The sequence below is a fragment of the Emys orbicularis genome, chromosome 1 (assembly GCF_028017835.1).
Source record: "Emys orbicularis isolate rEmyOrb1 chromosome 1, rEmyOrb1.hap1, whole genome shotgun sequence".
NCBI classification, from domain to species: domain Eukaryota; kingdom Metazoa; phylum Chordata; order Testudines; family Emydidae; genus Emys; species Emys orbicularis.
Genome location: NC_088683.1, coordinates 187,608,928 through 187,634,365, shown reverse-complemented (window position 1 = coordinate 187,634,365; position 25,438 = coordinate 187,608,928).

Sequence of the window (25,438 nt, the reverse complement as noted above, 5' to 3'; positions counted from 1 at the left end):
CACTGGAACAGCGAGAGAAGGAATCTCGGGACCAGTTTATGAAGCTGTGGAGGACCCAGAGTCCCTAGTAGAGGAAGGAAAAGGAGGGACAGCAACAGGCCCTACCCCAAACTAGTTAAGGAGAGTGGGGATACAGGCTGCCCTTGGTGTGAGGACCTATGGACAGGAACGGAGTTATGGGGGTGACCACTACCTATGAAATGTGACTTCTGTGGGTGGAGAATTGGCAACCACCCTGGAGGCAAAGGTGAGCAGAAGCAGTCCAATGCCCCCTTCTACAGAAAGGAGGGCATGGTAGAAGAGAAACTTGGCGGGTAGGCAATGCGGAGGAGGTATGTGACAGATAAGCCTGCACTCTGAACATTCTGACACCCAGTACATTCCCCAGGAGAAAGCTAATTGAGATAACTAAAGGTAATTAGCTAATCAGGCCTGCATGCTGGGTGAGTTAACAAGCCAACTGGCCTCTCAGCTCAAGGCTGATAAAAAGTCATAGGAAGGAAGTGCTAGGAGGAGAAGAACAAGGCTAGCCCAGTAGCAGCCAAACAGCCAGACCTCCCTCCGTCCCCCTGCTCCTCTCAGATCCTGAGGAGCGGGCGAAATGCACAGGGGATATTATAAATAGCACTGTTGCAAGGGATTGTGAAGGTTTTGGTAGAGGGAACTCAAATAAATGGCTCAGCGTATACACAGACAGTGGAGTCTGAGCCTGTTTTTGAGTCTGGGGCTGGAAATCAGAACCAGAGCCCGCCCCACTACACTTACATATGACATTCCTATTTAATACACCCTAGAATGATTTTAGCCTTTTTCACAACTGCATCACATGGTTGGCTCATATTTAATTTATGATCCACTATAACCCCTAGATCCTCTTCAGCCATACTACTGCCTAGCTAGTTATTTCCCATTTTGTTGTGCATTAGGGTTTTTTCATTCCTAAATGAACCATTTTGCACTTGTCTTTATTGAATTTATTTTTTTTTATTTCAGACCAATTTTCAAATTTGTTCAGGTTGTTTGGAATTTGTATCCAATCGTCCAAAGTTCTAGCAATCCCTCCTAGCTTGGTATCATCCACAAATTGTATAAACGTACTCTCCACACCACTATCCAAGTCATTAATGAAAATATTGAAAAGTACGGGACCCAAGACAGACCTCTGCAGGACCCCACTAGATGCATCCCCTAGTCTGACAGTGAGCCATTGATAACTACTCTGTGAGTATGGTCTGTCACCCACTTTTGCACCCATCTGATCTAACCCTGAAGCTTCCTGTGGTTCACATAGCAACAGGCCCGAAATGGAACATTGGTTCAGAACACTTTCCCTATATTCAGGGAAATTATGCTTCAGTTACAAATCCGGATCTGAATCGGGCAGCTTGAGGCCATCTCTAGATGAAAGACTTTCCCCCTAATGTATTTTAGGCTTCTGTTATCTCCCTCAGTGAAATCATAATGATGCCACATTTCCAACAGCACAAGCATTTTTATAGCAACAGTGTGGTGTCACAAAACACAGGATTATAACTTCATTGTACTGTAAGCTCAGCAGAAGGGAGATAATAGACTCTGAGGAACAAAGCTCAAATATGTCATAAAATTAAAGAAAATACAGAAAAATACTGATCAAATAAACTTTCTATTTATATAAACGATTTACCAGAGGAGGGCACTAAGATGCTCTGCTAATAGTTCCTCTGTAAATACAATAGATCATAGATTATATAGATAGCTGAACAGAACCTATTTCATGAAAGGATTTTGTCTTTTCGTGAAAGGATTTGAAATGTGCAGCTTCCTGCAGTGCAATCTTGTGCAGTGACATTCATATCACACAATGAAAAAAGGGTTCAGTTTAGCTGCGGAAGCTTTGTTTCCAACTTTACTTAGGTGTGTGCTAGATTTTCAGAGTTATACCTGCGTTAGGTGCCTCAAAATAGGATCGAAGCAGATTTGTAAGTGAAAAAACTTGATTTTCAACAGAGACCCCCTAACTGTAATTTTCCTATGTGTTTGTACAAGGTGTAGCTCAATGGTCCCTGATCTTGACTGGAACCTTTGTGTGTTACCACAATACAAGTTAATAATTATTATTATTATTGTGGTTTGTTATGATATTTAGGGCCAGATTCTGATACCCTTACTCACATTGAATAATACCATATTCAACAATGACTTTCTACAAGTCCCATTGAAGTCAATCAACTGTTTGTTTTTAATAAATTGTGTACATACATTTAGAGGTACTGTCATAGTTGCTCAACTCATCACCACCCCGTAGCCAGATGGATTTCCTGTTGCGTCCTTTCTTTCTGGTATTGCAGGATAGCTCAAGGGCAGGGAGTGGGGAGTGAGTGCTTGTCAAAGAGATTTTGAGGAGTCAGAGAAACAAAGGTCTATGTCTACACTAGCACTTTTGTCGGTCAGGGGTATGAAAAAACACCCCCCTAAGTTTCACCGACAAATGTGCCGGAATAGACAGTGCTATGTCAGTTGGAGATGCTCTCCCAGTGACATAGCTACCGTCGTTCATTGGGGGTAGTTTAATTATGCCAACAGGAAAGCTTTCTCCCTTCGGCATAGAGCGGCTACATGGGAAACTTTACAGTGGCACAGCTGTGTCGCTGTAAGGTCTGGAGTGTAGACATAGAAGTGAGAGCCTAGGGGCTAAGGGAAGATGGCCTTTTGTAGGGCTTTGCATCTCTTCTCAAGGCCTGTCTTGCACCACAGACCTGCTTTAAAGCCCATGTAAGAGAATGGAAAGTCTTCTATTGACTTTAGAGCAGGGGTCGGCAACGTTTGGCACGCTGCTTGCCAGGGTAAGCACCCTGGCGGGCTGGGCCAGTTTTATTTACCTGCTGACGCGGCAGGTTCGGCCGATCGCGGCCCCCAATGGCCACGGTTCGCCGTCCTGGGCCAATGGGGGCGGCAGGAAGCGGCGCGGGCCGAGGGATGTGCTGGCCGTGGCTTCCCGCCGCCCCCATTGGCCCGGGACAGCGAACCGCGGCCAGTGAGGGCCGCGATCGGCCAAACCTGCCGCGTCAGCAGGTAAATAAAACTGGCCCGGCTCGCCAGAGTGCTTACCCTGGCGAGCCGCGTGCCAAACGTTGCCGACCCCTGCTTTAGAGGCTTTGGATTGGGCCCCCATGTCCCTTCTTCCTGCTGCACAGATGTAGTAGGTAAGGGCTGAGACCAGCATGAGTAAGCTAAGCACTGATTGTTTCACTGGAGTGGTGGTAAGAGGCATGCTCCTGAGGAAAACCAAGAATCAGCTGTGCAAAACCGAGTGCAAGACAAGGCTCCAAATACGGATCTATTTATCACCCTGTGTTGGACCCAGGTGTTTCTCATCTTTTTATTCAGAAACTAGTGCAACACTCACTGGCTGCATCAAAATGGTTCTTTTTTAAGTTGTAAGGTGCTACAATTTTTTCTGCACGATTTTAAACATTTTTGTCTGCTTATTTTCATATCTCTTTGCTCTTTTAAAGTTTTAAAGTAACACATTATTAGATTATGTGATATGGACATAGAGCCAGCCTGACCATTCTATGATGCATTCATCATACACTTAATTCCATGGTTTTAAGAAGTGTCTGCCCTCCATTTTTCATTGTGACACTTCAAAGGGTTGAGAAACCCAGCTGATTCAGTCCTCCAAGTCCTGTGTGGAATCAAACCAGCATAATGGCTCTGTGCTACCTTCCTGCATAACCCCTGTCCCAACATAAGGGCTTTAGAGCAGAGTTGACCTAGGAAAAGGGGATGTGAACATAGTGCATTACATTCCAGCTATTCCTATCTGCTGGAATAGCCCTTTAGAGCCAACGGAGGAGCCAGCAAGCAAGTCAAAACAGCCCTGAGTGTGGTTTAACAGACATTGTGGACCAGGTTGGCTTGGGCCTGAAATTACCTTTACCATTTCTCTCCAGCTGTGTTTCTGTGCTGAGTATAGTGCAGCCAAAATGGAGAATCAGATTCTCAGCATCTGTAACATTCTCCTATCAGCCACACTGGCTGCTGCAGCTCTAGGGAATAGCAGACCTCAGAAGTGAATGCTATTTTATTTCCTTGATCTCTGTACACTGTTTCTTTGACTTCCTTTAGTTGCTGCATTCTAAATGGGGCACTGTCAAACTGAAATTCATTGTAACGGAGTACAAGGGCTCTCCCTAGCCTAGACTGTATAGGGTTGATGCAGCAGCCAATTATCCCTGCCTATTAGCGGGAGCAGAGGAAAATTAGAGGAGCTGCCCGGGGGGAGGGAAGGTGAGTTTGAATTCTGTACATAGGTCTATGTAGAGACTGTTGGTTGTAGGTGTGGTCTTTGTTTTTCTACTAATTGTTTTGTTCTTTTTGGGCTCTTTATAAGTCATCATAAAGGTGGGGCTAAGAAGAAGGGACCACAACTGATTGAAAGCTGACTGACTGCATTTTGCAGACTAAGAAATCAGTGGAGTCACCCACATTTGTATTTAAGGACATGTCTTTATGTGTGTTCTTAATACCACCTTAGAGTTTTCAAATGAAAAGTATATTCAAAATCTAATTCACCCTCTTTACTTTTGACACTTTTCTCTCATGTTGGACATACAGTAGACTAGTAAGTTTCCCTTTTCTTGAATCTAGTCATTGTTTCCTCAATTTCCCTTTTGTCATGGCATACACTGGCAAAATGCTGTAACATTAGGGTTGCAAACAGCATAACAGAATGTCAATCATATTTGGAAAAACAACGAGGAGTCTTTGTGGCACCTTAGAGACTAACAAATGTATTTGGGCATAAGCTTTCGTGGGGTAAAACCCACTTCATCAGATGCATGGAGTGGAACATACAGTAGGGAGGTATAAATAGACAGCATATGAAAAGATGGGAGTTGCCTTACCAAGGGGGGACAGGGGGTCAGTGCTAACGAGCCAATTCAATTAAGTTGGAAGTGGGCTATTCTCAACAGTTGACAAGAAGGAGTGAAAATCACTTGTGTATTGCTAATGAGGCCAATGTACACAAGGTGGCCCATTTCAAACAGTTGATAAGAAGGTGTGAGTATTTAGCAAGGGGAATTTAGTTTTTGTAAAAACAACGAGGAGTACTTGTGGCACCTTAGAGACTAAAATATTATTTAGTTTTTGTAGTGACCCATCCATTCCCAGTCTTTATTCAGGCCTACTTTGATGGTTTCCAGTTTGCAAATTAATTCCAGTTCTGCAGTTTCTCATTGGAGTCTGTTTTTGAAGTTTTTTTTGTTGAAGAATTGCCACTTTTAAGTCTGTTATTGAGTGACCAGGGAGAATGAAGTGTTCTCCTACCAGTTTTTGAATGTTATAATTCCTGATGTCAGATTTGTGTCCATTTATTCTTTTGCATAGAGACTGTCCGGTTTGGCCAATGTACGTGGCAGAGGGGCATTGGTGACACATGATGGCATATAACACATTGGTAGATGTGCAGGTGAACAAGCCCCTGATGGTGTGGCTGATGTGGTTAGGTCCTATGATGGTGTCCCTTGAATAGATAGGCAGACAGAGTTGGCACCGGGGTTTGTTGTAGAGTTTGGTTCCTGGGTTAGTGTTTTTGTTGTGTGGTGTGTAGTTGCTGGTGAGTATTTGCTTCAGGTTGGGGGGCTGTCTGTAAGCAAGGACTGGCCTGTCTGCCAAGGTCTGTGAGAGTGAGGGATCGTCCTTCAGGATAGGTTGTAGATCCCTGATGATGCGCTGGAGAGGTTTTAGTTGGGGGATATAAGTGACGGCTAGTGGCATTCTGTTACTTTCTTTGTTGGGCCTGTCTTGTAGTAGGTGACTTCTGGGTACCATTCTGGCTCTGTCAATCTGTTTCTTCACTTCACCAGGTGCGTATCGTAGTTTTAAGAACGCTTGATAGAGATCCTGTAGGTGGTTGTCTCTGTCTGAGGGATTGGAGCAAATGCGGTTGTATCTTAGAGCTTGGATGTAGACAATGGATCGTGTGATGTGGTCTGGATTAAAGCTGGAGGCATGTATGTAAGTATAGCGGTCAGTAGATTTCTGATATAGGGTAGTCTTTATGTGACCATCGCTTATTAGCACTGTAGTGTCTAGGAAGTGGATCTCTTGTGTGGGCTGGTCCAGGCTGAGGTTGATGGTGGGGTGGAAATTTGTTGAAATCCTGGTGGGATTCCTCATGCCTCTTTTCCATGGGTCCAGATTATGAAGATGTCATCAATGTAGCACAAGTAGAGTAGGGGCGTTAGGGGACGAGAGCTAAAGAAGCGTTGTTCTAAGTCAGCCATAAAGATGTTGGCATACTGTGGGGCCATGCGGGTACCCATAACAGTCCCGCTGACTTGAAGGTATAAATTGTCCCCAAATCTGAAATAGTTGTGGGTGAAGACAAAGTCACAAAGTTCAGCCACCAGGTTTGCTGGGCTTCTTACTTGTTTAGGCAGCCACTATGTTTATACTGGAAGTTCTTTATTCATGGAAACATTGCTGGTAGTACTAAATGTTGTAAATGAAACCTTAGCTGGGGGCCAAATCTGACTTGGCATTATCTCCTTAGGTGGTCCAGGCAATTTATTTAAGGCTTGTTTTGCTATATTTGCTTTTAGAGCAGTTTCCTCTATTAATAGGCACTGCATTTTTCCATTTTATCTTGTATTTCGTGTGAGGATGTAGAGTTGTGATCTATTGCCACTAGACATTACTTCAAATTTTCTCATTACTGCAAGACATTAAGTTGCCAGGATATGATTTACTTTAGTAAAGTGGCTTTGTGTCATCGACATTTGAGAGTTTCTGTGAGTTATTTAAATTTCCATTTTCCTGGCAGTCTTTCTCTTTTAAAACAAAGAAAGAACTGGATGCTGGAATTGAATACCATACTGAAAGCATTAGGAATATGAAATTGCCCTGTTAGGCAAACACAACAGCAGCACATAACACCACATGAGACCAAAGCCACCACCTGGAAAAGGAGGAGAGGGGAGCTCAGGTTTATTGGCACAGACTGAAAATATTTTGTCAACATAACATTTGACTGCAGAGACAAGGACACAGAAGTGATAAATGGAAAGATGCAAATATAATCATAGTCTAGAATATAAAATGTTTGTTTTACTCTTTCAGGCATTTGACATCTGATCCTGCTTTCATTGAAGTCAATCGCAAAACTGCCACTGACTGAATGGCAGCTGGACCATGCCATTAAACGGTTTGAGAAATATAACTATAGAAGAATGCAAGAAAACAACATGTTCCCAAGGACACATGGAGTATATATATTGGCAGATACTGGGTAAATCAAGACTGCTATTGTTATCTACTGTTCAATGTGTATTGTCCCTTTCTAGTGGCTGGTCCAAAGATACTCACTACAGCAATCCTTTAAATTGCTTACTCCTTTAGCATGGAGGGTGATACTTTAGCATGAGGTGACAAGTTCAATCCCCAGTGAAGACCAGTGAGAGTGGTTGTTAATGTTACAATGCATTGAAATACTGTGAGGGACAATGAAATGGTTTAGATTACCTGGAGGGGATCGAGTAAATGATGTTTGTTTATCTGAGATTATGTGGTGTCATGAAACACAGCCACACAAAACCGATGGCGTTTGGCATTTTATTTCTGCACTGATCAGATTTTTGTGAGAAAATGAAAAAAATTAAATATTTCAGATCTATTTTGTCCACTTAAGCTCAAATCTGAGCATGTCCTAAATGGGATTCTTCCCTCCTCAAGTTCATTGTGGTTCATTGTGGGTGTGGCAGTAGCAGTCCTTCCCCAGCCAGTCAAGAAGATATTTCTGAACACCTTCCTGGTCACTGCAAAAGATGCAGTGCCCAGTTGGCTTCACAAAACAGTAGGGCTGGGTGCTTTGGAATTTCTCTCTCCAAGCCCCCTCTGGGGCTTCCATGCCCTCACAACCATATCATCATGGAGAGAAGCTCAGTGACTTCAACCAACAGATCAGGAAGAAAGGAATCAGCGGCAGTGGTGGCTCAAGTCAGTGGTGAGGTCTGGGTGCTGGAGTTGTGTATTGTTAGATGGAGTTTACTGAGTAGGCTAGGGCCTCTACTATCCACAACTGGGACAAGACTGGTGGAACTTACATTCCACTCACATGTGACTGGCATGAGCTCTCAATGTCCTACTGCGGGGTCCAGATCAGGAGAATGCTGGAGGGGTGGGCACATACCACAACCAGGCCAGTGGACATTTAACGCTCTATGATTACTGAGATGCTGGGAACATTGGCACTAGCCTTATCAAAATTTTGTCAAAATGTTGAGGAAGTGCTGCTTTTCAGGGCCACTTTCACAGTAGATTTCTTGGGGACTTTCTGGATGTGGGATCTTGTATCATGCTGGGTCCCTGTTACTAGTTAGCTAAACAAAAATGTGCATTGCTATCTTATTTATTTTAAATACTTACTCTTCTGAAGAATTTAACATCAAACTTAAAAATTCAGTAGTCATCACTATCTGTGCAAGGGGTAACTTAAATGCTGACTAGAGTTTTTTGGGTGTTTTTAAAAAAAGTATTCAGTATTGATAAGCAAGCATTGTCAACAACATACAAGATGAGTGTCCTAGAATGCAATGCCCCCCCAACTCTTCTTTGACAACCTTTTCTAGATGTAATTTATTTTCTGATGCCCCAAATGCATCATGAAGTTTAACGGAGTCTTCCACTTCTATTTTATATCCTACTTGCACAGAAGTAATTTACTCTAAGGGAAAACTGTTTTCATAGCTAATCCCCACATTTTATGGCACTGTAAAATATGTATATAGTTTCTAATTTAATTACCAATAGGTACTCAGTGTTTCTTTTCACACTGCACAATATCAGATGCTGTGAATGCATCTGGAATAATGAATGGCATTATTATTTTTCAGTGAAAAGACTTGTCCAATTGTTTTCTATCCTAGCTCCTCTATGCATGGTATTTTATCAGATGTTGGGATATTTAAAACAGTGGCCCTGCATATGCAGAATAACAATTTCAATGTCATTAGTATGGGTATTCACAGCTTATATTCTTTTAAAACATTGTGGCATTTTGATTTCTTGGAAACATTTAGTTGGAATTAGCTTTTTCAGAGTAGAGAGTAAAAATCAATTTCTAACTTTCTTTTTTAGCTGGAGGGAACAAAATCCAAGAAAGTTAGTGCATATTTTTGAAGTTTTCCCTCAAAGACTTTCTTCACATCGAAGAGAAATATGTATGCAGAGATATATTACCTACAGGCTTATTATAAAACCCTGACTGTGCAGTAAAGATGCAGCTGCTAGCAATTCACCACCTAACTTTCCTTAAATTCTATTGGTGGATCATTTTAAAAGCCAAAATTTTAGCAGCAGATGTAAAATTGCCTGCATTTACATGCCACAGTTATTTTTAAAAAAAAATATTTAACCTCATAAAGCATATAGTTTTATTTATGCAACTATTGCTCCCCCTATTTTTTTTTTTTTTTTTTTTTGCCTCTAAAATTTCATGAAATGACAGTCTGTGGTCCAGGCAAGTTGTGCCTTGCTCTTGTGATGCTATCCACTCAGGTGGGCCACTGTACCTGTGCAGAACCTGATTCAATGCAGCAAGACTGCATGTGGGTAAAAAGATCTCCCCACACAGTACAAATTGCAGGATTAAAATACATAGGTCCTGATTCAGCAAAGGAACTTAAGCAGATGCTTAAGACCATCCATATTTACCATTCCCACTGACTTTAATGAGAGTTAAGCACATCCTTAAATTTAACCATGTACTAACGTGCTTATTGATTAGGGATGGACTTAAGAAGATCCTTAAAGTTAAGTGAATTTAAGTCCTTTCCTGAATTAGAGCCTAATTTTGTTGATATTTTTAAAAATGACTTTTAATATCTTATAACATCCTTTTTGTTTGCCTATAGTTTAAATTGATAAAACCTTTGATTTTTAAAGTTTCAATAAATGTTTCTTAATGTCTCTGCCTGTATTTCTCATTTTATTTATTCTTTGGAAAATTTATTTATGATCAGCTGTAGTGAAAACTCATGACAGATTTCCCAACCATTTCTTTTTTTATGTCCTGAACTGACAGAAGGACTGTGCTGCTCAGCCAATTGAAAGTAATTTGGAAAAATCTCATTCTTGTACTTGCGATGGGTCTGAGTCTCTGACTGCAGTGGCAGCCTCTGCAAACAATGAGCTGCGTGCCCATTTTGTATGATTTTGGGAAACCAATTGTCTAGGGATGAAAAACTTGGACATATTTTTGTCTAGGAGCAATAAGTTCGGTTCCTGTACGAGACCTTGCTCATTTAGTACAGTCACACAGTAAAGCTGAAATTTGCCTGTAATTATATGGTGAATTTTCTCTCTCCTTTATATGTTATATATACTGTGCAGGCAGATGTAAACAGGCTGCAGAGAGCTGCTGTGATATAGCCCTTCATCTAGACCTAAAGAGAACCATTTGATGATGGGGCAAGAGAATATTCTTATTGTATGTGGCCACTCAGGTTTTCATCTCAGTTCTTTAAAAAAAACAACACCCTAATTATCTTTGGATTAAACATATTCACTATAGACCACAATTTACTAGAAAAATCTACTCCCAACTTAATTCCTGTGATTAATCCTTTATGGCTTTTCTTTTGTTGGTCAATACAACGGACTAATGATTATTAATACCACCTGGGAGAGGGAGATTATATAACACTAGAGCTGCATGACGTCCATACACTGGATGTTTGTTGGTCTTCCATGCACCTAGCAAAAAAAAAAAAAAAAAAAGGAATAATACTACTTGTTAGAACCATTAACTGATTCTTTAAAATAACAATAAAAACAAGTACTTCATCCTTGTCCAGTTCTATTGACAGAATCAGGTAGGTATTGTATATGGCACACTACTTATATTGGCCCTTATACAAATTCAGCTTCTTCAAATGCTATCATGTTTTCTGTTTTTAATATTAATTTGCTAGACTGTGTATACTGAAGAGGAATCACTTCTTTTGGAAATAAGTGATACCTAGACAAGTCTACAGCAGTGGAGTACATTGGGCAACAAACATATTTATTATAGTGGCACAGCAGCATCACTAAAATTAAGGTTGCATCAAGACACCTAGTTAAAGGATTACTTTTTTAAGTCCAACATGCTTAGTTGGAGTTCTTTGAAATCTGGTAGGCATCAGGGTGATACCTTTAGTGACTCAAATTTGGAGTCATTTGACCCAGGGCTTATGGAGATAAGCCTGGAAAAAATAAGTATTTAAAAAATAAGTTTATGGAAAGGTCTTTTTTCCCCCCCAGCACTAGAGATCAAAGTATTGATAGAATGAAGGTCAAAATGGTTTCAATAGGTTGAGTTTTACCCACAGTAGAGTATGGCACTAGGACTGGCTCCAGAATGAGAACGGTATTTTAGAAAATGTATATTTTTACACTGCACATGCTCCAATACAGGAAAAAAGGCTAGAGAGTTTCTATATGCAATAGAATTATTTAAGGAGAAGTTAATCACAAGCCACCATCTAAGACAAAAGGAGGTTTGGACTGAGAAGCTGTTATAATCTGTGAGTCATAGATGGCAGTTTTATTTTGGAAGGAAGTATTCCAAGCTTTTTGGGGGGGAAAAGAGACCTGTGAGGGTGTGGACGAGTGAGAGAATCCGGGGGTTTGGGCTGCAGTGAAGAGTGGAGGGAATATAGGGAAGGGCATGGATAGTAGGGGAGATGAGAGATGTTGGGGGCTCAGTGAGGGAGGCATGGCATCCCCTTCTCTGCCATTGGTTCTCAACCCCACAGCTCTGCCATTGGACCCAAGTCTTTCTGCACCCCCCTGCTCTGCCTGTGCACCCCAGGCACATGAAAGCTATTAATAAAGTGTAAGAAGAATGTTAATTGGGAAATTGGAGCGTTCACAGCAAATGCATACTGTATGGCATAGAAACATTACAATGTTCAGAGATGGGGTATGTCTATTGGACAAGGGTCAGAGGAACTTTCTCTCAAACATAAAACTGTCAATATTTTGGAACAGAAACTGTCTGTGATTTCTCTTACTTGCTGGCTCTGCCACGCTTTCCACCTTCCATCCATTGTGAAACCCAACCAGGTACACATTGTACTGTAACATAATTGTCCTTCACTCCAGACACCATGTGAGAGTTGGTCTATAGAAGATGGTAAGTAATGGCAATAGAAACACTTGTATACCAATGAGTGAAGACTTCAGGAAGATGTGTTCCCTGCATGTGGCAGTAATGGTGGGGCTGGGTACAGTAATGGGAAAGGACCAGGTTCGACAGGTGAATGCATTAAATGGGTCAGGGGCATGGTTGGGGAAGTGTGTGGAAGTAGGGCTGATGGGGCACAGAGGGTGTTTGTATTGAAGGGGTGGTGGCTGGCTCAGTATGCTAATTGTGGGACATAACGAGTACAACTGCCTTAATGACTAACTTCTATGAACAACGTTGCTTTTCCTGTTAAAAAATACTAGTTGAGCAAAACTGAAACTTCTAAAAACCAGGAAGTGCAGAGTTAAGGTTACCCATGTAACCATAACTCTGCTCTTTCAGAAATGCCCCAATACTCTTTAACACACCTACCTTTACTCTGCCAATTCCGCAGTTGCTGAAACATTCAAGCTCTTCACCTCCTTTTACAACCCATTCATTCTCACCCAGAGGATTCTATTTCACCCTGTTACAGGACAAAGGAAAAAAAGGTTGCCCATGCCACCTTCCCTTAACCCTCTTGGAGCAACAGGCACATATTCGTTTCCTGGTTTTCAGAAGTTTGAGTCTTGCTCAACTCAACATTCTACTAGGGCATGGCACACCACCAAACAACTTTAATTCTACATTAACTTATTTTTTGTCCCTTGAATTTTAATAGCGTGAAGAAATTTTGCCATGATATTCTTATATGACCTACAGTTTTTCCTATGTGGCCCCAGTCTCACAAGATCTGCAAACATGGCCATCTGTACTCAGATTTTGAAATCAGTGGGGCTTTGCAAAAGGTGCAGGAGCTTGTGCGCGTGGATCTAAATGCAGGATCAGGGCCTATCACTGAAAGTGGAAGGTTACATTATATTATATAGAAAACTCTGATACAGTAGGGCAAGGAGGAATGAAATGCAGAGGCCACAGTTTAGGGCAGAATGTGTGCATACACAAATTGAACAAAGCTGCTTGATTTGTATTATGAAGAAAGTACGGAGTCATTTGGGCGAGAGAGAAGAGATGCCATGAGAAAAGAATAGGCAGTAGAGCTGTTTGGGGATTCCCCATCCCCCAGCAAAGAAACCTAATTTTAGTTGACTCTTTCCTTCAGATATTTTTGGGATTTTTGTCAACAAAGTGAAGATCTTCAATTTAAAACTGAAAAAAAAATGGTCTTCTGACAGACGAAAACCCAAATAATTCCATCTTTTTTCAGTTTTTCCATTTAGTCAAAATGCCATTTGTCATATGAAAAGTTTTGATGGAAAATATTTTCCCCAGCTCTAATAGGCAGTCATTAAGACCCTAAGCTATTTCAATTTAGCCATATTAGTGTATCTGGTGTTACCTATTCTTTCCCTTGTGAGACAAGGAACGGGTCAGGAAGAAATACCTCTGGAATCTGAGGAGTGAAGGGAATGAACTGCTGAATAAGAAGGGGGGAAACAGTGCAAGTGAATCACACTGATCAAGATGTCAGCTAATTGCCAACTGCTGGTCATACCACAGTTATCCTTGTCCTCCCTTCCTCCTCTCTGCCTTGTCTTTCTTAAATCCACTTGTTATGTCTCATCTTAAGTGGGGAAGTGGGATGCCGGGAGGAAGCATGAGTAGGAGAGCGCAACAGGGGAGGACTCCTGCCTCATACTGAGAAAGCAGGACAATCAGCGAGTTATCTTAAGTGCCTATACACAAATGCAAGACGCCTGGGAAACAAGCAGGGAGAACAGGAAGTCCTGGCACAGTCAAGGAATTATGATGTGATTGGAATAACAGAGACTTGGTGAGATAACTCACATGACTGGAGTACTGTCATGGATGGATATAAACTGTTCAGGAAGGACAGGCAGGGCAGAAAAGGTGGGGGAGTTGCATTGTATGTAAGAGAGCAGTATGACTGCTCAGAGTTCCAGTATGAAACTGCAGAAAAACCTGAGAGTCTCTGGATTAAGTTTAGAAGTGTGAGCAACAAGGGGGATGTTGTGGTGGGAGTCTGTTATACACAACAAGGTAAGGAGGATGAGGTGGATAAGACTTTCTTCCGTCAACTAACAGAAGTTACTAGATTACAGGCTCTGGTTCTCATGGGAGACTTCAATCACCCTGATATCTGCTGGGAGAGCAATACAGCGGTGCATAGAAAAAGCCAGGAAGTTTTTGGAAAGTGTAGGGGACAATTTCCTGGTGCAAGTGCTGGAGGAACCAACTAGGGGCAGAGCTCTTCTTGACCTGCTGCTCACAAACAGGGAAGAATTAGTAGGGGAAGCAAAAGTGGATGGCAAAAACTTGGGAGGCAATGACCATGAGATGGCCGAGTTCAAGATCCTGACACAAGGAAGAAAGGACCCTGGACTTCAGAAAAGCAGTCTTTGATTCCCTCAGGGAACTGATGGGCAGGATCCCCTGGGAGAATAACATGAGGGGGAAAGGAGTCCAGGAGCACTGGCTGATTTTAAAGAATCCTTATTTAGGTTGCAGGAACAAACCATCCCAATGTGTAGAAAGAATAGTAAATATGGCAGGCGACCAGCTTGGCTTAACTGTGAAATCCTTTCTGATTGTAAACACAAAAAGGAAGCTTACAAGAAGTGGAAGATTGGACAAATGACCAGGGAGGAGTACAAAAATATTGTGCAGGCATGCAGGAGTGAAATGAGGAAGGCCAAATCACACTTTGAGTTGCACCTAGCAAGAGATGTTAAGAGTAACAGGAAGGGTTTCTTCAGGTATGATAGCAACAAGAAGAAAGTCAAGGAAAGTGTGGGCCTGTAGCGGGGTGGACACCCACTCCTGCCCTGAAGGGCTTAAAACAGCCCTGGGGGAAGGTTGTGGCTGGGAGCTGCTAAACTGGGCTGATTGGGAAGCAGCTACTAGGCTGCTTGGGAAGTAGCTGCAGCTGGCCATGCCCCAATCAGGCCTCAGCTGGCCTCTATAAAGAGGCTGGGAGCCAGGCACTCAGACAGAGTCTCTCTCTGCACTCAGAGAGAGAAGGGCCTGGCTGCAGGGAGCTAAGACAGAGTACCTGGGTGGAGCAGGGCTGGGGAAAGGCTGAGGAGCTGGGGAGCTCCAGCCTGGAAAGCCCCAGGCTGTGGCCTAGTAGAAGGCTAAGAGGTACTGGGGGGGGGGTTTGCAGAGGGCAGCCCAGAGGTAGGCCAAGGCAGCAGGTCCAAACCCCCCTTGCCAGTGATGAGTGGCTGATACTGCAGTCTGCCCCAGGGAGCAGGGGCTTGATGGTGACTGGCAGTGGCCTGGTACTGAGGTGAGGTGGGGATAGTGGGTGGGGGTTCCCCAGGGAGGGGAGACCCAGATCTGTGGGGTACTGCCAGGGGGCAGCATCCCAGTAATAGGGGCACCGGGTCCTGGGAGGGGCACAGGGCCAGAGGACAAGGCGGATCACTGGCCTGCAGAGGATGCTCTGGGCTGGATTGTGCTGATTCCCCAGACAACCAGCAGGAGGCGTTGCAGGGGTGAGTCTGACCCGTTACAGGGCCCCTTACTGAATGAGGGAGGCAACCTAGTGACAGAAGATGTGAAAAAAGCTAATGTACTCAATGCTTTTTTTGCCTCTGTCTTCACGAACAAGGTCAGCTCCCAGACTACTGAACTGGGCAGCACAGCATGGGGAGGAGGTGACCAGCCCTCTGTGGAGAAAGAAGTGGTTCAGAACTATTTAGAAAAGCTGGACGAGCACAAGTACATAGGGCTGGATGCACTGCATCTGAGGGTGCTAAAGGAGTTGGCCGATGTGATTGCAGAGTCATTGGCCATTATCTTTGAAAACTCATGGCGATCGGTGGAGGTCCTGGATGACTGGAAAAAGGCTAATGTAGTGCCCATTTTTAAAAAAGGGAAGGAGGAGGATCTGGGGAACTACAAGCCAGTCAGCCTCACCTCAGTTCCTAGAAAAATCATGGAGCAGGTCCTCAAGGAATCAATTCTGAAGCACTTAGAGGAGAGGAAAGTGATCAGGAACAGTCAGCATGGATTCACCAAGGGCAAGTCATGCCTGCCTAACCTAATTGCCTTCTATGAGGAGATAACTGGGTCTGTGGATGAGGGGAAAGCAGTGGATGTGTTATTCCTTGACTTTAGCAAAGGTTTTGATATGGTCTCCCACAGTATTCTTGCCGGCAAGTTAAAGAAGTATGGGATGGATGAATGGACTATAAAGTGGAAAGAAAGCTGGCTAGATCGTCTGGCTCAACGGGTAGTGATCAATGGCTCCATGCCTAGTTGGCAGCCGGTATCAAGCGGAGTGCCCCAAGAGTCAGTCCTGGGGCCGGTTTTGTTCAATATCTTCATTAATGATCTGAAGGATGGCGTGGACTGCATCCTCAGCAAGTTTGCAGATGACACTAAACTGGGGGGAGTGGTAGATACGCTGGAGGGTAGGGATAGGATACAGAGGGACCTACACAAATTAGAGGATTGGACCAAAAGAAATCTGATGAGGTTCAACAAGGACAAGTGCAGAGTCCTGAACTTATGATGGAAGAATCCCATGCACTGCTACAGACTAGGGACCGAGTGGCTAGGCAGCAGTTCTGCAGAAAAGGACCTAGGGGTTACAGTGGACGAGAAGCTAGATGAGTCAACAGTGTGCCCTTGTTGCCAAGAAGGCTAACGGCATTTTGGGCTGTATAAGTAGGGGCATTGCCAGCAGATCGTGGGACGTGATCATTCCCCTCTATTCGACATTGGTGAGGCCTCATCTGGAGTACTGTGTCCAGTTTTGGGCCCCACACTACAAGAAGGAAGTGGAAAAATTGGCAAGAGTCCAGCGGAGGGCAACAAAAATTATTAGGGGGCTGGAGCACATGACTTATGAGGAAAGGCTGAGGGAACTAGGATTGTTTCTTCTGCAGAAGGGAAGAATGAGGGGGGATTTGATAGCTTCTTTCAACTACCTGAAAGGGGGTTCCAAAGAGGATGGATCTAGACTGTTCTCAGTGGTACCAGATGACAGAACAAGGAGTAATAGTCTCAAGTTGCAGTGGGGGAGGTTTAGGTTGGATATTAGGGGGAAAATTTGCACTAGGATGGTGGTGAAGCACTGGAATGGTTTACCTAGGGAGGTGGTGGAATCTCCTTCCTTAGAAGGTCAGGCTTGACAAAGCCCTGGCTGGGATGATTTAGTTGGGAATTGGTCCTGCTTTGAGCAGGGGGTTGGACTAGATGACCTCCTGAGGTCCCTTCCAACCCTGATATTCTATATCAGGGGTCGGCAACGTTCGGCACGCGGCTCGCCAGGGTAAGCACCCTAGCGGGCCGGGCCAGTTTATTTACCTGCTGATGCGGCAGGTTCGGCCGATCGTGGCCCCCACTGGCCGTGGTTCGCCGTCCCGGGCCAATGGGGGCAGCGGGAAGTGGCGCGGGCCGAGGGATGTGCTGGCCGTGGCTTCCCGCCGCCCCCATTGGCCCGGGACGGCAAACCGCGGCAAGTGGGGGGCCGCGACCTGCCGTGTCAGCAGGTAAATAAACTGGCCCGGCCCGCTAGGGTGCTTACCCTGGTGAGCCGCATGCCGAACGTTGCCGACCCCTGTTCTATATTCTATGATCTTTAAAATAGATTGTGACCTTTGTGGGTACAGACACCCCATCTTCCAGTACCTAGCACAATGGGACCTTGTTCTTGATTATAACCTCTGGTCACAATTGTATCATAAATTAATAATAATGATGAAGATATAAATACAAAAAAGTCACAGGAGGTGCATGTTAAGGAACAATCACCCACAGAAAACTTTGAAATAAATTTTTGCCTTAGAGTCTGAAATTGACAAGAACTCAGCAAAGACTTCCAAAGATTGAGGTGATTGATGTGTCTCCTTTCTTTGGATGACCTGTCACACTTTGAAAAATAAGCAGTATGATTGCTAATTAAGGCCTCAGTTCTGCAAAACACTTAGCACATGCTTATCCTAAGCACTTGATTAAATCCATTGAAGCCAATATGATTTAAGCATATGCGTAAAGTTAAGCACGTACTTAAGTATTTGCTGAACAGGAATAGATGCTGATTCAGGACCTAATTACTGTAAAAAGAGGAGCCACAAGTCATCTGATGTATTATTACAGGTATATCCCAGTGTTATAGATGTTATTTCTTATATACCACAATGGAACACTCTGCCAATCCCATCCTATGTAGTCTTACTCTGTGCTTGTTTGGACCTGACACTAGTATATTGAAAGAATTTGTGAACGAGTGCATAAGAATGGAAAGACAGAGTGTTTAAATGTTTTTGTGTAGCGTGGAGGGACAATTTCCACACTTCTGGGTTATGATTGGCAGAAACTGATCTCATGATATTTCAGACTTTAAAAACCATCTAATTTTGCAGGCTTTAATGTGCTGTCAAAATAATTTTATTACTCTCTTGCTGTGTGCAAAACACTTAAAGTTATTACTTTTAGTTATGACTCTTTAAATAGCAATTTTTTAGCCTTAAAGAATCAGCCCAGCAGATGTTCTGCTGAAAACATGAATAAAAATTAGTTTGGGATCTGATCTAGCAGCATGAACATTGATATTTAGCATACAGTAGTTAATGTGATTGTGTGCTATTAATGGAAGTTAGCAGTTCCAGTTTCTGCTAATATTAATAGATATCTAGTCCTTCAAAGAGTCTACAAATAGATTTGATACTCCTTTCTGATATTTACTAAACACTTCATATGAATTTATGTTCTTGTGTTTAGGTGACTCACTAACCAAGAAGGCAGAGTTAGGTTCTGACTCAGACTGTACACCCATGCAAAGGAGTACTAAAAAGACATATGACCACCTCTTTACACACCTATGTAGACTATTCATTTACTTATTCCTTTACTGGAACAGTTGAGTGGGGGCAGGCGATGAATTGATGGAGTCCTGGTTCCACGCATTCTGCTCAGAAGAGCTAAGCCAGTGTTTGGGAGTGCAAAGAGTATATGGCAGCAGAAAATTGACACACACATGCCCTAAAGCAAGGAGAAAATGTTTTTTGAGTAACAATGCTATCCAGAGCTCCTCCTGGGTTGGTGCAGCTTATGTACCCACGTTTGCTCAAGCCGGGCCTTACATCAGAATCTAGTTCATAGAAAGTAAACCAGAGGGTAGGTTTCTCCCAAAGCATTAATAGAGTTCTTCCTTCTCATCCCCAAATGTAGAATAATACTTTTGATACTCTTCCCCTGATTGTCCCTGTCAAGGCTCCTTCCCCACTCTGAACTTTAGGGTACAGATGTGGGGGCCTGCATGAAAACTTCTAAGCTTAACTACCAGCTTAGATCTGGTCCGCTGCCACCACTCCCAATGTGCTAATTCCCTTCCCTGGGTAGCCTTGAGAGACTCTTCACCAATTCCCTGGTGAATACAGATCCAAACCCCTTGGATCTTAAAACAAGGAGAAATTAACCATCCCCCCTCCTTTCTCCCACCAACTCCTGGTGGATCAAGATCCAATCCCCTTGGATCTAAAAACAAGGAGAAATCAATCAGGTTCTTAAAAAGAAGGTTTTTAATTAAAGAAAAAGGTAAAAATCATCTCTGTAAAATCAGGATGGAAAATAACTTTACAGGGTAATCAAACTTAAAGAGCCCGGAGGAACCCCCTCTAGCCTTAGGTTCAAAGTTACAGCAAACAGAGGTAAACACCCTAGTAAAAGGTACATTTACAAGTTGAGAAAACAAAGATAAAACTAATACGCCTTGCCTGGCTGTTTACTTACAAGTTTGAAATATGAGAGACTTGTTCAGAAAGATTTGGAGAGCATGGATTGATGTCTGGTCCCTCTCAGTCCCAAGAGTGAACAACCACCAAAAACAAAGAGCACAAACAAAAACCTTCCCCCCACCAAGATTTGAAAGTATCTTGTCCCTTTATTGGTCCTTTGGGTCAGGTGTCAGCCAGGTTACCTGAGCTTCTTAACCCTTTACAGGTAAAAGGATTTTGGAGTCTCTGGCCAGGAGGGATTTTATAGTATTGTACACAGGAGGGCTGTTACCCTTCCCTTTATAGTTATGACAGTCCCTGTTTCAGCAAGTTCTCAGAATTTCCTTTCCATGAGTAGATGGGGAGCAACTTGGCAAGCGTAAAACCAGACCAAGTTCTTTTCATTCTGACACTGAAAATGCAAGGAACTCTTTCCATTAAAAAATCAAAACATAACAATTAAAAAAGCCCTTAAAAGTGCAAATCCTATTGAATTGACACTTTAATTATCGACCCGAAATATAGCCCAAGTTTGCAAAAAGCTTTGCAAATCTTTCAGCTACACTAGGCCTCATATCAACAGATTCTGGGCTGTCTTATGCTTTGGGTTAGTAATCATGTGAAACTTGGTGGTTTTCATGGTTTTGAGTTAAAAAATTCCAACAAACAGAACTGATTATTGATTAGTTGATCTTCCCTTTTTAGAAACTGATTTTTCTCATTTGGATTCTCTTGAACCTGAAATGCTGAGTGAAAGTCACATGGTACAAATCCATCTGAACCAAAATCAAGGAGGAAAAATCTTTTGAATAAAATGCTGACTTTTGCACTGCTCTCCTTAAAGTCCATTTTCCAATTAAAGTTGATATCCAGAGCCTGAGGCAAACACAAAAGAAAAATTGGAAAGCAGGCATAATCAATGTTTGTTCTCTTTCTCAGAGTGGTCCATCATTTTAAAAATTGAGTATATGCTGTAATTGACAATTGCATCTCACATGTCTACAAACTTGAAATTGTTATGAAGATGTTTAGGTCTCATCATACTTTCATTTTGCTCTTTATTCTTACAGTGTAATGATGCATATAATGTGGCGATGTTCAATGCAGATGGATTCATCTTTAAAAGGATGGTATAATATTATGATAACACAAAGTGTTTTTTTATGACAACCAAGGTGTGAAATCACGATGTTAAAGATGATTTATAATGTTTCTTTTGTAAGAACTGCCCGTCAGACCCTCTTTCATTAAAAGGGGTAGAGAAAGTAAAGGAAAAACAGGAGGGATAAAAATATATTTTACCCCTTTACATTGCCTCTATCTTTTGTTCAGAAGTGACTAAGGTACATGTATAAGTCATATATTTGGAGCTCCATTTCCATAATTCTTTTAGGATATTCTCTTTTGTTCCTGTGCTCAGGAGTGGGTTTTTGTTTGGTTGGTTCTGGTTTTTTTGGTAGATGATATTCTCTAGGAATATGGGAGGCTTTCTAATCATGTTTAAATCTTAATGTAGTATCCTTTCATGCCATAGGTGAATAATAAAGACGGTGATTCATAGACACACCGTCACTAATGTTCCACACATTTGTATTATCACTTAGAGATATCAGCTGAGATTGGGACCCCATTGTACTACACTATGCCAACACATAGAATAAGTCAGTCCCTGCCCAAAAGAGTTTACCATCTAAATAGACAAGGGAGAAAGATAAGGCAAGTCCTGTCACCTCTCTGTACCTAGGTCACACTGCAGGTCTCCTGATGCCCTGTTCCCTATTGACTTAACCATACAGCCTTCCATAACACATTCCGCACATTTCACTGGAAATCTGCACTGGTAGATTTCAGTTGGATAGTGATGAAAAGCAGGTCCGGCTCCAGCATTTCTGCCGCCCCATGCAAAAAAAAAAAAAAAAAAGCCGCGATCACGATCGGAGGCGGCAATTGGAAAAAAAATTTAAAAGCCGTGATCGGCGGCGGCATTTCAGCGGCAGGTCCTTCGCTCCTGGAGCGAGTGAGGGACCTGCCGCCCCCAAATTGCCGCAGGTGCCACCCCTCTCCTTTGGCTGCCCCAAGCACCTGCTTGTTAAGCTGGTGCCTGGAGCCGGCCCTGATGAAAAGTATCAATACGTTGCCTGAGTGGTTTGACCCACTGCACATTTCTCTTGTTCTTCGAAGTGTAATCTAATGTTATGACTCAAACATGTAAAGTGGTTGATATGAGTACTAGATCATGGAGAATTAAGAATTAAGCTGTTTGGTACAATGCTTTTTAGACAAAGTTTTGAAACAAAATAAAGTTACATTTAAGAACAGAGCCAGAGTAAAATAACTAGTGGCATTGCAAAGAGTGCTGAATTTGGAGCACATAAGAAGTGGGATTTGGTGGTTGGTGTTCCTGAAGTAATTGCTCCCAGAGGACCCATATCTCTGAATTCAGATAGAACATGTGCCAAAAATGATCTACCAATCACTAGATTCATGCTTAGAGCTGTTGTTGATATTCAACTACACCCCTCTCTGCCTTCTGAAAAAGTTTCTGCTATATTCATCATTCTGTGAAATACTTTCATAATAAATCTCCAAACCAAGCAAAACTTGACTGGCTTAAAGTGCCATCACAAACCTGAACTCAGGCTGCATTTGTATGCATCCAAAATTCCAGTGGTCTGAACCCTTGCAATCTTAAACAAACAAACTTTATGAATCCCATTGTGAATTAAAAACTTCCACATTTCTCACAACACCTATGAATTATAGAAGATTAGGGTTGGAAGAGCTCCACTAGTCCAACCCCCTGTTCAAAACTATGAGTCAGTTATGTAAAAATTACAGGAGCAGATCATCAGCTCATATAAAGTAGCTCTACTGACTTCAGTAGAAGGTGTGTTTTACACCAGCTGGGTTTCTGGTCCACAATTCTTTTGAAACTTATAAGAGATTCTATATGTTCAGTCTTCTATTGCGACCATCTTGGATTTTTCTTAAGGTACCCCCCTCTCCCCATAAACACACACACCAATTTCAGAATGTTTAGAAAATGTGGCTGTAAATTGGCCTCTGATGCCTGCGAGATGTTTGAGTGGGTTACAGCGGTCATGTTTACATCTTTGAAGAGGCCTCTGGGCACTATGAATGAGTAAACACAGCCTCAGAAAACAATTATGATATAAACTGCATTTTTAACAAGAGATTAATTATTTTTGCTTTCTTCATAGACTTTGTATATGTGGATTTTTGTTCTATGTTTAGAACATCCTTTATCTCCTTCATGAATGTTTGGTTTTGTACTCTATCTTGGTCTTTTCGTTTTCTTTTTAACAGAATAGCCAGGGGTGTGTTTCTGTCGACAGTGCTTGAGTGTTGGCCCACCATGACTGGTCACCAGCATTCGAGACTCCCATAGGAAAGTCTGAGCCATCTGTGCCTAGCCTTGTGGTTCAATGATTTTAAGCTAACCCTGGTGGTTGGTTGGTTGTTTTCTGCTAACTACAGTTTTCTGTTTGTTATGGAATGTGTGCTGGAGAGTCTGACACTGGAATTTGGCACATGCCTTTGGGTTAACTTGGCCAAAGTGATTTATAGCTATTTATTCATAGCTAGCATCCAGTAGTGTAAAATGCTGTCCAAATCAAATCCCATTAGGGGAACATTATGTGGTAACTTTAGGGCTCATCTACGCTAGAGACATGACTGAGCTGGGATAGTGGAAGGTGATTACACTATGGTTGTCCACGGGCCCATAACAGCATAATTAGGAAGCAGGAATTTGATATTTCTTTTTCATTGTCATTCTGGTTTCCTGAGTTTTCAAAGATGGAGAGAATTTTTAATAAACAGTGCAGAATAATAGAACTCTCAATAGAAGCAGATCAAATTCTGGACCAGATTCTGATATTATCACTCATAATGATTAGCACATTACTTCTCAAGTAGTCCCATTGCAATCAACTCATGGAGTAAAGAGCTATTCTACCTGAGAAAGCAAATCATTATCTGGCCCTATTTGGATTTGAAACTTCCAGCTATAATGGCACCTCTCATACTGCATTGATTTGTATCTGCAATTCCAGGTGGGGAAGAAGAAGTAGGGAGCAAATATGTATTATCTAACTGGAAAGCTACAGTATGCGGCTTTTTTTAAAAAGAGAGTGGCCAAGATTGTATCCATATTTTTTCACACTCGCTCTCCATTGACTACATTCTGAAAAGACATTCCGTGTATTCATGGATTTCCTTTCTCCCCCAACACATAGAGACTGATTCTAGCCCCTCTTCTGGCAGCTGGAATGCCAGCTTGTCTGCTTACCTGGGGATTCTCCTTTCATAATGGTACTCCTTGGATTAAGATTTACAGCTAGCTCCACTCCTACAACCTCAGTGTTAGGGATGTTACCAGAACATGTGTGAGCTCTGACTATCCCTGACTACTCTGGGCCTATAGGTAAACCAAGCTTAAGTAACCATCTTTGGTTCTTCACCAAGTGCAAGCTGGCTTTGCCTAAGAACCTGGCCAGTAATGTTCATCTGGTATGTCAAACTTGGTCATGTCTGAGTTTTATTACATTGGTAATAAATGGTTATGATCCCAACTACTTTGACCCCTCTAATTTGCACTACTAGTCAACACGAAGCTTTGTAATTTACCATTTTCAGACAATGCAACTTCTGGTTTACACAAACAGAAGAAAGGGTAGAAACATTAGGACAGGATGTAAACAGTTTAACAACAAAAACAGTGCATGGAACAGGAAGAAAATCTCACCAGTAATCTCCCTCCCCTTCCATTACCCCTCAAACTTAACTGATCAACTGTATAGCTTATATTCAGCCATTGCCACTAGTATGGGGGATGTTTATTTGCATATAATATGTAAAATATATAAATATTTAGAAGGAAAATATATAGAAATGTAGTATCTAAAAGGCTAAAATACATATTCTTATTAAGAAGGTCTTGTATGTCCCCAGTATGTTACATGGATATCTTTTAAGAAAGATTTCCCCTGTTTAAAAAATAAAAAAGTATGATTTACCACTGTAGGCCCCATTTAGGAAAGCACTTGAGCATGTTCTAAATGGTAAGCACACGTTTAAGTGCCATCCTGAGTAGGGATATGTTCCTGCATCACAGGGCGTTATGTAATGCATATTTCCAGGACTATATTAAATAGAAAAACTCCAATGAGGAAAGTATACAAGTGATTCCTAAATAATATGATTTATGGCAGTTATTCCCACACTGTGGACCATGAAGTCATCAGTAGTTCACAGAGTGGAACAGTTAGAGCAGGGGATTGTGGTGTTGGGCAGTACATTGGTTTCTCTCTCTTTTTTCCTCCTCACTGCCCCTCCCCTCCTCCCCCCCATGTCTGTCATGTGCGCTCTTTCTATCAAAGTGATCCAAGAATAAAAAAGAGCATTAACATGGATGGGGTATATATGTGTGGCATTCACCTTAAATTGTGGCTGATTCTTTCAAGGTTCATAAAAAAGCACACGTGTGTGTCAGAGAGGGGAGAGAATAATT